Consider the following 13449-nt stretch of genomic DNA (forward strand, 5'->3'; position numbering starts at 1 on the left):
TTGTACTTGATCTTTAAAAATCTATCTTTAAAGAGCTGCCAGTATCCTGGGACAGCTTGCTTCCAGTTCTCATTTACTGAGAACTGCCTTCCTGAAATGCAAATTTTTTATTGTGGTGTTATTTTCTCTGTCAGTTTTTAGTGGTGTAATGTATTATTATTTAATGATCACTGTCATCCAAGTTACCTTCCACTTTGACATGCTTAACCTGTTCCTTGCACGTGGTGTGTCATCAGGAGGACTCTTCTTTCCACTGTCATCTGTATCAAAAAAACCAGGCACCTGTGGGATTCAAGAATCTGCTGACTAGTAAGTGTCCTGCTGTACTGCTTGTCCAACAACTACCTCTGTAGTTAAAATTCCTTGTTATTGTCAGGTCTTGTAGAAAAGACCCTGCCCACCAGATTTTTCTGGTTGTAGGATCTGCTGTATATCCTCACCACTGACTGTATCTGTGACCTTTTCATATTTTATCCCCTAGTTAGTGATTTTCAACTGGTACAAATCATTCTCTATAAAAGACCTCAGAGTAAACATATACCTCTTTGACATGCCATTTTTTCTGTTCAGCTTGGAGAAGAGAAGGCTCTACGGAGACCTTATTGTGGCCTTTCAATATATAAAGGGGGCTTATAAGAAAAACTGAGAAAGACATTTTACCAGTGCCTGTACTGACAGGACAATGGGGAGTGGTTTTAAACTGGAAGAGGGTAGATTGATTTGGGAAGAAATTTTTTTATGATGAGGGTGGTGAGACATGGGAAGAGGTTGCCCAGAGATGTTGTGGATGCCCCGTCACTGGAAGTGTTCAAGGTCAGGTTAGACGGGGCTTTGAGCAACCTGATCTAGTGAAAGATGCCTATGGCAGGCGGGTTGGACTTAAATGGTCTTTAAAGGTCCCTTCTGGCCCAAAGCATTCTATGATTCCATGATATTGTTTGCTTAATGTAACAGCTGAGGGATGCATCCATGAAGACTTAATCTGTGTTAGACCAGTAAGAAAGTTACTAAATTGTTTATTTTTGCTTTATTTCTCCTTTTGAAATATCAGGTCTTATATATTTACTTGCTATGCAGTAAGTGTAATGCATGTTTATGGAAAATGTGTACACATATTTATGAAGATGTGCATATGTTGCTGAAAAGAATTAAAATTAATTGCTGCAGCTCAGAGGTACTGGTATAATGTATTTCGGGTAGTAAAGCAACATGAGACTTTTTTGCTGAGCTAATAAAATGCAGTTTGAGAAAGAATGAGTCCAATAAAGGGTTCAGATTTATATGGTGATTTTTTTTTTCCCCACCTGCTTTGTAACTTTTAAAAAATATTAACTATTGTACTGACATGAAGGAGAGACAGAAGATTGTTTCCCGTATGGTAAGGGGGAAAGTCTGAGGAGAAAGAGATGCCGTTTGTATCCTTCTCCATGTTAAGCCCATACAGCTGCCCTTGCATGTAACTACTTGGAAATAATTCTTCCAAGTGGTCCTCCGGCTGGACTACACAGAGGGGAAAAAAGGCAATATAATGGGGTTGTTCTGTGCTAGATGATATGCTACAATGGTCTTTTAGATCTGTGTGAGAAAGGCAGAGTCTTGCTTGAATGTGTCAGTCTCAAAGGGATCTCTTTGGCATTTTACCTCCATGTTTTCTTTTCTGAAGTATTCCTCAGAAACTTGTAAGTATATACAGCTCTTGTATTTAGATCGTATTTGCTGTAAACTTATGAATGGTTAGAAAATACTTTTTGATAAAAGACAGAGGATGTTTCTAAAGTGAACTGAGCTCCTGAGTCCTTACAGCTAGTACTTACCACACTTATAATAGCATTGTTTTCATGTGTCGGAGGAGGGAAATGTGACTTCAGAAAAACATTAAAATTCTGCTGAGATTTTTAAACCTCATAATTAATGAGGAAATACTAGATATTCATGTCCTAGAAATATTGTACCTGGGCATCTTACAAACAACAACATCTTCAAAGCTGGTTAACTGTTGTATGCTGTTTTCTTTAGTGACAAGCATATTTTCAGACTTACACAAGAAAAAGTATAAGACCTGTGTGATAAGAATGAATCTGAATGCTGAAGATTTAAGGCTTAATTATAATTCTGTTCCAAGGCAACGGACTGTGTGAACTGCTATTACCAAACTGTACTGTGTAAACACTGCATACTGATGGAATTTGCTTGTCAACCCCAGTGGCATTTCTGTGCACTAAGCTTGTTGTTCTGTCAGCCAAGTGCATCATGGGAAAAGATGAGTATCTCAAGGGAATGTGATCTGCATTTTAAAGAAGAAAGCCAACCTCAGAGGTGCCACAGAAGGACTCTAACACAGATTACTTTGTTCGAGAGATAGCTGGTTTATTGGCTGTAAATTTTGCATGCTTCTTAGGCGATGACATACATTTATGTTGCTAAAACTTTGACTGAATATACCCATTTTTATGTTTCATTGCTGATGAAATGATTGGTAAAAGACCTTGATGCAGTATTATAGCACAGGAAACAGTCACTAAATCCAAAGGATTCTGAAAAGTTACACTGCTGTTCCAATATTTGTTTTCTTTTTTGCCCCTCAAACTTTATTTGGGAGGAGTAATGTACTCCTCCCAAATAAAGAGAATAACATGACTCATGACAGGTATTTTAGTACAGTGTGTACAACAGCAAATAAGATTAAAACAGTCAAAGTAAAGGAAGTAAGACTTGAGCAAACTTCTGTTCTGTTTACAAGTTAGAACACTAGATTATCTTCAGAATAAAAAAGAAAGGGCAAGTCAGGTCAGGTTGTGATCAAAAATATTACTTCAGAGCTAAAAGTTGATGAGGTAGAATGATATAGGGATAGCAGAGAAACAGACAAGAATGATATTAAGATGCTTGCTTAGGAAAAGAAAAACCTAATATAGCAGCTGCTTAATTTGGTGACAAAAACTCTTTTAAAATCCATTGGAGGTAGAAAGACAAATGTGTGTTTTTAGGTATGTGCTGAAGGGATGTAATCTGTCTTTTCCAATGCACTTGGTGAATGCAAGAAAGTACCTCTGAATACAGCTGAATACTTTGAAGCTGCAAAGTTGTTACTTTTTTCTGTTTTTCTCCTAATAACGGTTACTTAATTTTTCAACTTTACCTGAAGACTTTCTTCAATGATGTGATGATGTGTTTTCATGTAAAACATTAAAGTTTCTAAAGAAGCAGCAGAGATGTTTTGCCTCTCAGCTATTGTTTATATTACAGAAGGGCAATTAAACTGTGAATATTTATGTCAAAGTTTTGTACCTTTACTGTAACAGATACAACAGTGTCCGATTTTGCTTCTCTCCAAGTTGATGGGAGTTTTGTAATTGATTTTGCTATTGGGAACAAAACTGGGCCAGGCATTTTGAGCTGTAAATATCACTGGCATTTTGAAAATGGAAGTACTGTTAAATTGCAATGCTGACAATGGATTATCCCACATTAAACAGGTTTCACTTAAGTTTTATTATGTGTAGGCTAGTCATTATAATTCAAGATTTCTATGTGTGTGGGAAGCCTAATATACTATGTTTTTTACATAGTCCTGTATATATGTTAATGGAATTGCGGAACTCCCTTAATGCTTCAATAAATATGCCAAATGTCTGGAGCAACCTGCTGTTCACTGTGCCCAGATTGCTTCTTTGTAAGTAGGTATCAATCTTCAGTACTTGCTGCATTCAACCCATCCTAGTGTCTGATCAGGATCCATCTGTTCAACTGTATTTGGTAGTGTGTGTTTTTTATCACACATATAGGCTTCAAAAATGTTAATTGCCAAGTGGTGCCTGATACCTACTGTGTTGTATTTGTCAGCATAATAGTTTCAAATTACAAAGAGAGAAAGTCATGCATTTCCAAGTAACAAAATGTTTCTTGCTTGGTTCCATTTGCATAGTGAGGCTGGGCTGATCCTTTGTGATAAAAGGGTCAAATTTTTTTCTCGGTTATACCTTTATGAAGCTTAAAAAAACCCACTTGTCTTTATTCTGAGTCACTGGAATAAAACTGAAATATTGTTTCTATATGGTTATTGAATATTGAAATACAGGACTAGATGTATCCTGAAAAAATAATTTATTTGATTTTTAGACATTGTATCTTTTTGTATAAAATGAACAGATGAAGCATCAGTTCAAATTTAGATAACATATTATAGGTGTCCCAGGTGGCTAAACATACTAGTTCTGCTGGAAATAGTTTTACAAATGTATTTGTGATCTACTGTCTGCCATAACAATATAGCTGTGTCCCTGATCTGATATGCTTATCATAGAAGGCAACATCATCTGCAAATAGGCAAATGGTATGTGTGATTGTGAGTTTGACACTGTCAGCATCTGTGCTTTCAGTCATGGTTCATATACATTAAAGTACATTAACTGAATAATGACACTGAAATGACAAGACTACAGGTGTCTGACAGCTTGCAGTTGTATGGATTTCACCATAAATGTGAGCATGCCCAAACGGAACCCAGGAACAGTCGTGTTAAATAGAATGCCTGACATTTGGCCTGTTATGAAAATAGTTTGCAGGTAAAGTTTGTTGTGAAAAATGATATTAAGAAACACTATTTTTGAAATTCATATGAACAATTTAAAAAACTGAAAAGATATAAAAAATTACATGGGTGCATTTGAATGCCAAGTAAGATACATGTCTAAATACTGAAGGATTCCAGAATATAGTATTTAGTCCTTCAGGTTAGATTAAACAATCTTAAACATTCACCTGATGCTCCGAATGGTCAAATACCTCATCTGGATATCCTTAGCAAGCCTGAGGCTAGAAATTAATCATGAAGCTTTGTAATAAACTAAATTTTTTTCTTTCACTGAATTATGCAAATCAGCATAAAATTGAAATTCTAAATGGAATATATGCTTACATATTTTATTTGCATATTTTAAATGTTTGTGGGTTAAAAATGAGTACTTTCATATTCACATATTCCATATAAATAACATGTAAGACTTGGTTAATAGCATACATAAAAGATCCTAAATGCGCTGTGGGACTGCCATATTGATGGAAGGAACTAGCCATGAATTACACTTTTTGCAATTTTACAATGTTGTATAACTTCGTAGAGTCATAGTTTCTTTTGCCATTCATAAAACATGTTATGAAAGGTGTGAATGCTTTCTTTCCTAACAAATGAACAGTATTACTATAGACACACTGAACAGAGTCAGACTTTTTGTCTGTTTGATTGGGAGCTCATTCCATCATGAATGGACAGTTTGCTCCAGATGTTCACCACGTTGGAGCCAAACAGAAGCAATAACTCTGCTGTGTCTAGTTGCTTCCTCTGCTGGTGGGACTGCATGGGTGACAAGCCCTGAATTGGGCTGTGGTCTGCAGTTTTGTGTGCCCTGTTCAGACAAGGCACTGCAACTGCTTTAAGGTCTCTAACTGTTTATTCATACCACCAGCTACTCTTATCTTTCTTATCAGTCACAAAATAATTCGAGTTCCTTCATCTCCTTCACCACAAACTTCTGTTTCAGGGACTTATATTTGTCATAAATCTTTTTACAACACTAGCGTTTGAAATAGCTGCTTCAGCTGATAGGTTCTGCTCTTGGGACAATAATTCTGTGGATAATATTTCCTTTTTTTGAAGTTTAGTCATAGCCTTGGTGTCTTTGTGGCTTTTGTGAATTTGCCAGAGCAGTAGCCTTATTTTAAAAAGTGTTAAGAATTTTTCAATATCAAAATGTTACCTTTTATTTCTAGGAGAACATTAAAATTTATTTATCCAAGTTATTTATTTATCCAAGTTTATTTATCCTGTTATTTATCCAAGAAGAAGCTATTTTGATGCACATTTTTGAGGCCTCTACAAATAATTAGTTACAGTTAAAAAAAACAGTAGAGCTAACCGATGTGAAAAGGAGAGAAGGATGTAAATAGAACACAAACTAAAGAAAAACAACGCAAAACAACAACCCTTCTCCAAACTACAAGGTTGTTATTTTCATACTTTCATTTTATTGTCATTTTCAGTCTCTACTTGAACTCACACTGAAAAAAGTTTTTAATGTAACTTTTTAACCCCTTTATCACAACTACACATTTAGATGTAATAAATGGATATAACGGACACAAAGATTACAGGAAAATGATTTCTTTAATGCTTTTGCTGTGATGCAGGTGTATACAACTTGAGTACATATACAATATATGCAAGCTGGAAGAGTGCTGACTGGGACAAAAGTTGGCTAACTTACACCCCTAGCATTGCTCATGCTTATCTCAGTCTTGACTTGCAACAATTCTATTACTTTTCTTCTGTATTTTTAAGCCATGGTGTTTTACCAATTTGTTCTAGCCTGTTTAACGTGAATAAACAGGACTCGGGATTAAGAGTACATTATGAGGACGCGTGTAAAATAAAGAGCAGTTTTTCAGAATTGTTTCCCTTAAGTACGGTAGTTTTTTATATTGTTTACATCCTGGCGAGTAGTATCAGAAACTCTTCTTATGCTTTTTGGTGAAATAAACCTCTCCCTTGGATTGCAGTATATATTCAGGTATTATGTGAGTCAGAGGTGAGGTTTCTGTTCTGTATCTCTGTGTCCTAGATAAGTGTCTGACTTTTTTTTTAGTTGTATCTTATCTCTTACTGATCACTTCTCTTAAAAGGATTTTTGCCTGGTAACCTCATTTATGTATGAGTCATTCAAGTCAAGAGAAGAAAGTTGCAGACATTAGTTAGATGGAGGACATAGAAATATAATTCTTTTCTGTTGAACTGTTCTTAGTCCATGCATCATAACTTGCATTTGCCCAGCTATTTCAAAGGAGGATCTCAAAACATTTTAGAAAAGAGAGTTAAGCTCTATCTCTGGAGAACTAGAACTATAGCTGGCATACTATATCTGAGTCAAACAACCTGATAAGTTGTTAATGGCATGATGTCATGAAAACTGTCTCCCATCTTATTCTCCTTCCTCTGAGTGCTAAACTTTTCATTATAGAGAATGGTGGCTTGACCAGATAGTTAAATGATTTGGACACAGAATCTACTTCTGCTGCTGTCAGACCGATTTTTCTACCAGTGTTAGATTGTATACCTCCAGGTGTACAAAGAGATAGGTACATGGGATTTTAGCTGAAATTTGAACTCCTTCATATGACTAACTAATGCAAAGCTTTTGCTAAGTGGGTACTGAAAACACATGCATGAGCCTAAGCCCAGTTTCCGGTCAATTTGTAAACTCTGCTCTGGTTTGTGTGTGGTCTTTAGAATGTACCACTGCCACCAGACATTTTGGCTAATGTATTAGAAAAGAGAAATATGGACACCCATCACACTGCAATCCATATCCTTGTAAACTGACAAAGATAATTTTATACTTTCCTTGCTAATAAATAAGGCATAATTTTTGTTTTCCAAGTTATCCAGAAAAACTCCTTGCTTTCTCTTTTCAGTTTCCAATATGTAACTTGCTATATTCAGAACTTTCACTGTGTCAGTAAATTTCTTCTAAAAAGATGTATCATAAATCAACCAGGGGCAATGATGACACTTTTGCGGTACCCTGTATTACACATGATGTCGGGCTGATGGTCTCTGGACCTCAAGAATCTGTGCATCCAGGAAGCTGCAGTAGAAATAGTAATGTAGTCCAGTCAACGAGAAGCTTAAATATGGTGTCATTAAAGCCAGAATTAAAGTATAATTGGGAGCATAGTGAGGAAAATACAGGGCATCTTTAGAAGTAGGAAGGTGCTTCTTGGTAGTACTCAATCTAATTATTTGCTAAGGAGAAAGTATTAGTACAAATAATGGGAAACAACTAACCAGATGCATAAGTAGCTGTTTTCCTTCATCTTCATGGTAGGGTCAACTGTCAAACAGAGCAGGTAGAATCCTGGTCCATTAGGAACTGCTTGGCATTGTATTGTATCAGTGCAAGGGAGATGCCTTTATATATACCAAGTATGCCTTATTTTCCAAGTGAGGATAGCCTAAGCTTTAGCCTGAAGAAAACTTCTGAACTCTGGAATATCTTGTCTTGAGAATAGGTGCATATAATGGAAACAGACACTCTCATTATGGTAGCATGCACCATGATCAGAAACCCCTTCAAAGAAGTGCTTGTAACAGTGGTGAGCTGCTGAAGAAGCATTCATCAAGAACTGTTTCTGCTGGAGGGATGCATGACTGCATTCAGCTGCAGCCAGCCACTGTTACCGGTGTTCATACTCTGAACTGAAATTAAATTGTCAATTCAATCTTCCTGTGTCCAAACTTAAGGATAAGGGTTTCTTAAAGTAGCAGGAAATGAGCCAAATTCTGCTTATACCAATGTCAGTAGCAAAGCCACCTTTACTAATTAAATCAAGATGATACCTGTGTTTTCTAGAAAGAATATCAAATATGTGAACCTTTGTGTGCCATGCTAGAAATCTTCTGCTTTCTGCCATTGCTACCAGTTATTCTTACTACTTCTGGTTAAAATTCCCTTTGTAAGGATGTTTGACCTCCATCTGTCATGATAGTGCATTTCTTGCACTTTCCTTTGAAACATCAGATACTTGATGTTTGGAGGAATAGGATTCTGCCAGACAAGTGCCAATCAAATATTGCAATTCTTGCATCCCCTTTTAAAATTGGGAATAGGGTCAAACTATAAATTAATTGGAATTTTTGTGTCAGTCTTAATAATACGTGCTTAATTAAAAAAAAAGTCAAGCTAATATTTGGGAATTAATTTTAATTATTAGATTTTCTGTACAAGTAGAATAGGAGACACAATTGCATTTTTTTCCGACCTAACAGCAAGCACTTATGGCAGCTGAATAGCTCTACATCACAAACTACTAAAATATGATATTGAAAAACAAAATCTGATATGTATTTCTGTGTGGCTGTTTTCAAGGATAATTTTTCTAAAATAACAAAATTACAGATGCCTTGTATAGTGGCATATATAAAAACCACTTTGAGTACTTTTAAATCCTAACATATCTCTAGAGGGAAGATGATAAAGAATGCACTAAAGATTACGCCTGACATTCTCATGAGCTTTTAAAAAAAGATGTAAAAAGGCGAGCTTGTGTGGGCTGAGTGCTTAGGTAAAGCATGCCTGAAACTTACTTGAGTCTTAGCAAGGAATTTTCTTTTTGTATGGGGAATTTCCACTAATAGCACCAGGTAAAGTCACTGCAGTTTGTGATGGTTGCCTTAATTTTCCCTAGCATAAAAGAAGGAAGGTTACACTGAGAAACATGTAAAGTTTAGCTCTGCTATGCCCGCTTTGTCACTTGGAGCCTACTGTCTGTACAGCAAAATCTTATCAGGCTTGCGCTTTAGCAAAAAAATGAATCAAGATTGATTATCTGTGGTTATACCTCCCCTCTGTCTCTAAACAGAGCTCAAGCAAAATGGAAATGAAGACCCAAGTTAAAAAACACAATATCCAGTATGGTTTCAGAAAAAATGACATTTTACTCGTAGTTTTTTTAATGAAATAAATCCTATATTTAATTACTTAAAATTAAAGGAAGTCTTCCCTAAGTGTTATGGATTTTTTTTTTTTTGCCTTTATTCTCCGTGAAAATAAAGCTCTGCTGTGTCCCACATGCCTGCAGAACAGGCATTTGCTAATACTAAGAGCATTTAAGGGAGAATGGCACAATACATCAAACGGGTTGCTTGCAGATGAAACAGTTGACTTACTAGTGAAACACTGAAACAGTTCAGTATTTAGGTGACTGGAATGTGACTTTTTCACTCTTTTTCTCCACACACACACAAAACCTAAATATGGAAGAAACTGTGTTTGCAGAATGATTACATTGCAGTGTGGCTTGAGATAAAAGATGAACTAGTGTAGAATTATCATCCCACATACATCAGTGCTGTCAGAAAGTTAGTGGTTGCTCCTCAGTTTCATCTTGTTCAGTACCTCAGAGTCATTTTTTTGGCATGCAAAAACATGTCTAATCAGTCAAAGTAATTCTGAACTTGTCTGGGAATGAGTAAGCACAACTCTATTACAGTTATCCATTCTTTGATATTTCTTAGCTGTTCCAGCTGACTCTTCATATTTACATGGACAATGTCTTCCTGTGATTCTGAAAAATGAGTGATGTGTTTTTCTGTGAGGGGAAGTTTGCTGATAAATTTGGAAAAATAGATATTTCTTCACTGCTATCTCCTCTACAAAATATTTCTTTAACGGGGACCTTTTCTGTAACATGAAGTTTCAATTTTTAAAGAATACAGAGTTTAGATTTTGTTAATATTTTCCCTACCTTGTTTAAAGGGCAGTATGTAACACGTATTTTTAACAATGATAATGTTCTACAGAACAGCTTTCGAAGATTTCCCCACCCCCAATAGTTTTCTAAACCTCTCAAAATAAGGCAGATGGTTAATTAACTTATATGCACTAACTGCTTGACTTTTTTTTTATTCTTTCCCTGGAAAGCTACTATTTTGTACCTTATAATGTAAAAAGTACTTAGATGCATGCTCAGCTGTATGTTAGTTGTGGAATTCTGAAGTAGCTCTTCTTGTGTTGTTCATGTTGTTCTCTAACTCCATCTCTTCTTCAAGACCTGTTCTTTTAGTTTTCTTCTTTCACCTTTCCCTTTGTGATTTTTAGTCTCTGCATTTGTCACCTTGGCTCTTTCTGTGCTTTTGAGCTCTTTCAGATTAGTCCTTTAGGACAGCAGATCATTTAATGGGAGACAGTCTTTCATTTTCCTAAATACTTTGTTGGCTTCCAACTTTCCAAAGCAACAAACCTACTTTGTACTCTATCCACTGCTCAGATATGCCACATATAATGTATGAACTGACTTTTTTTTTCTCTGCCATTTTTAGAGAAGCAGCTTTCTAAGCAGCAGATTTGAAGCCAAACCATTTTCTGTAGCTAAAGCCAATGGGCGTACCAGGATTTGACCTTTCAAAAGTTCAGTTATACTTTACTCAGTATAGTTTAATTTATGGAATGTTGTTCAGCCCTCAGCTATCTTTTAGCCACTTGCCAGACTCCCTTAAGTTTATAAATGTCTTTCTTGTACTGGGAAGACCAAAACTGGGTACGGTATTCCAGATGTGGTCTTTCAAGTGCCAAATAATCACTTTTCTGGACCTGCTGGTTATATTCTGGTAGCACAGCCTGATGTGTGGTTAGTCATGTTCACCTTGCTTTCTAGCAGGATCCTCAGGTCCTTTCTGCAGAACTGCTCAACAGCTGTTTGGCCCTCAGCCTGTATTGATGGATTTTTCCATCCTCAGCACAGGACTCTGCATTTGACTTTGTTCCAGCATGAGATTCCTATCAGCCCAGAACTGGAGCTTCTCAAGGTCACCAGCTTATTAAGCACCCCTCCCAGTTTGTTCCTATGAGTCACATCTCAGGGCCTGACAGACTTCTTCAATCTACAGGAAAATATTGGTCCAGTGTATTGATGTCGATCCCAGCTGCTGGGACCCTACTCTTTCTCAGTTGCAATTAATGTGCGTAGTTCAAACCTGTGTGAGTTGCAGTTCCTCTGCAGACACTCTGAATACAGCAAATCCTGGGTTGCCTTGTCCAATTCCTTCTTGATTCTGCTAATACCAACAGCCGTAGGATGACTTTCTTCCCCCTGGCAGCCCAGTCCAAAGATGCAGGGATGATTACGTGGTTTTATGATACTGAAGGCAAGTCAGCTAATGCCTAGTGAAAACCCTGTAAACTGCTTCCTTGCTTCTGCTGTTTTGCCTTGAGACCCACCAAGTGGAAGTAGGGAAACTGAGCCCTGGTGCTTTGCATGAGATCAATCCATGTCCTGTATGATCCTGTGCAGTCAGCATATGTGAGTATACATTATTAGTAGCTGTATGCTAAGCAATGTACATCAAAAGGAAATATAAACTACACTAGAGTCTCTGACATTAGTGAGTTTGTCAGTTTATCCACTGTAATCTTTTATCTTCAAAAAAAGAAGGTGATAAAGAAAAGCAAAACTTTTTCTATGAGATTGAAAAGGTGTCACACACCATTCAGATGAACAATATGGTTACTAGATGTTATGTTCTGGTCTTACTGAGTGAAACCATACAGCTACCTTCACTGGGCTAGCTTGTGAAATTTTGTCTCTTTTAATAACTGTTCTCTTATCTCCTGCATTCAGTGGTTAATGACATTTCTACAAGAAAAACTGCTCCTCAGTCTTCAAAACAATTTTGCAGTACTGTGCTCATCAACACTAAAAACTCGATGTGAGTCACTGTACTTAAAAGATACTGAGATGGAGAGGTAAAACAATAACAAGTGGAAATTAAAAGCAGTAGAAGTACACAATGTCTTTTTTAATAGCTCTGAGGGATGATGTGGTTATGTAGCAATGAAAAGTTACAGCTTCTCATTCTTTTTTATATGAGACAGTGAAATTGCATCTGGAATTTCAGAGCAAAGAGTGGAATACCTCCACATTTCAGAGACACCATATTATACCTCCCTTCCATCTCAGTAGCTACTTTTTCTGTAGTTTGGTAGTTTATAGAATATATTATTAGATTCCTTTGGGAACCCAGGTGTGGTTTTCAGAGGAATTTAAGGGATTTAGGTACTGCAGCTCTACGCTGCTTTGGAAAGCTTAGCTAACTCACAGCTCGACATTGAGGACTGGGCCATATGTTTTCCAAAATTTATCCCAGTGCTGTGACATAGCTGATGTTACAGCTTTTCAACCACACCATAGTAAAACTGAGTTCCTTCCAGAACCACATTGTTACCTCTTAGCAAAGGTTAAGAGGGTCTTGTTTTCTGTTTCATGGAAGAGGAGCAATCAAAGAGCTCAAGGGAATACAGGGAATTTTCTTGTGTTTCTACCACTTAGAATGCTACAAAACCGGAAACAGGACTTCATACTTGCAGCGTGACAAGAAATAACCTAGCTCTGACGGACTCTATACCAGCTTTCCTTTGACTGGGAGTAGTGATAACCACACAACACAATGTGTTTTATATTGAGGAATTCAAGAGTTAGCATTGCAGTCCTGAGAAAATAATTTAGAGAGTCACTAAGAAAATAAGAGAAGGGCTTCTAGGGATTTCAGTTTGTATTGTTCTTTAGTGCCTTTCCATTAGGCCATTGTTCACATCTAGTGTGAAATCCAGCTGAAAGCAATTTGAATGAAAAGCAATGCCATTTGTCAGTGGCTGTCATCTCAAAGGCTACCACTATAGTATCCTGTTGTCAGCTTCAACTGAGAGGCCAGTGGGTTAATGAGAGAGACTGAAATACCTTCTGATCCAGACAGGTGGTCTTTCCAAATCAGGCAGAACTGGCAGAACAGCATAGCGAAGCTTGAAGCTCGGGCTGCCACTGCCTGCAGCTGGAACAGTTTGGTATCCAGAGCTGTCAGTCCAGAATCTTTCATGAGTTCTGAGTTCACTTTAGAATACA

General features: G+C 36.9%; 1 long non-coding RNA gene across 1 annotated transcript in view; it reads left to right on the forward strand.

Moving 5' to 3' along the window:
• Positions 1–244: 244 nt before the first annotated feature.
• Positions 245–13449, forward strand: part of LOC142415224 (uncharacterized) — a 106093-nt gene continuing 92888 nt past the window's right edge. Inside the window, exon 1 of the long non-coding RNA XR_012777328.1 lies at positions 245–309. This is a non-coding gene — a long non-coding RNA (uncharacterized LOC142415224). The remainder of the gene's footprint in view (positions 310–13449) is intronic.

The sequence above is a fragment of the Mycteria americana genome, chromosome 10, assembly GCF_035582795.1.
Source record: "Mycteria americana isolate JAX WOST 10 ecotype Jacksonville Zoo and Gardens chromosome 10, USCA_MyAme_1.0, whole genome shotgun sequence".
In the NCBI taxonomy this organism is placed as follows: domain Eukaryota; kingdom Metazoa; phylum Chordata; class Aves; order Ciconiiformes; family Ciconiidae; genus Mycteria; species Mycteria americana.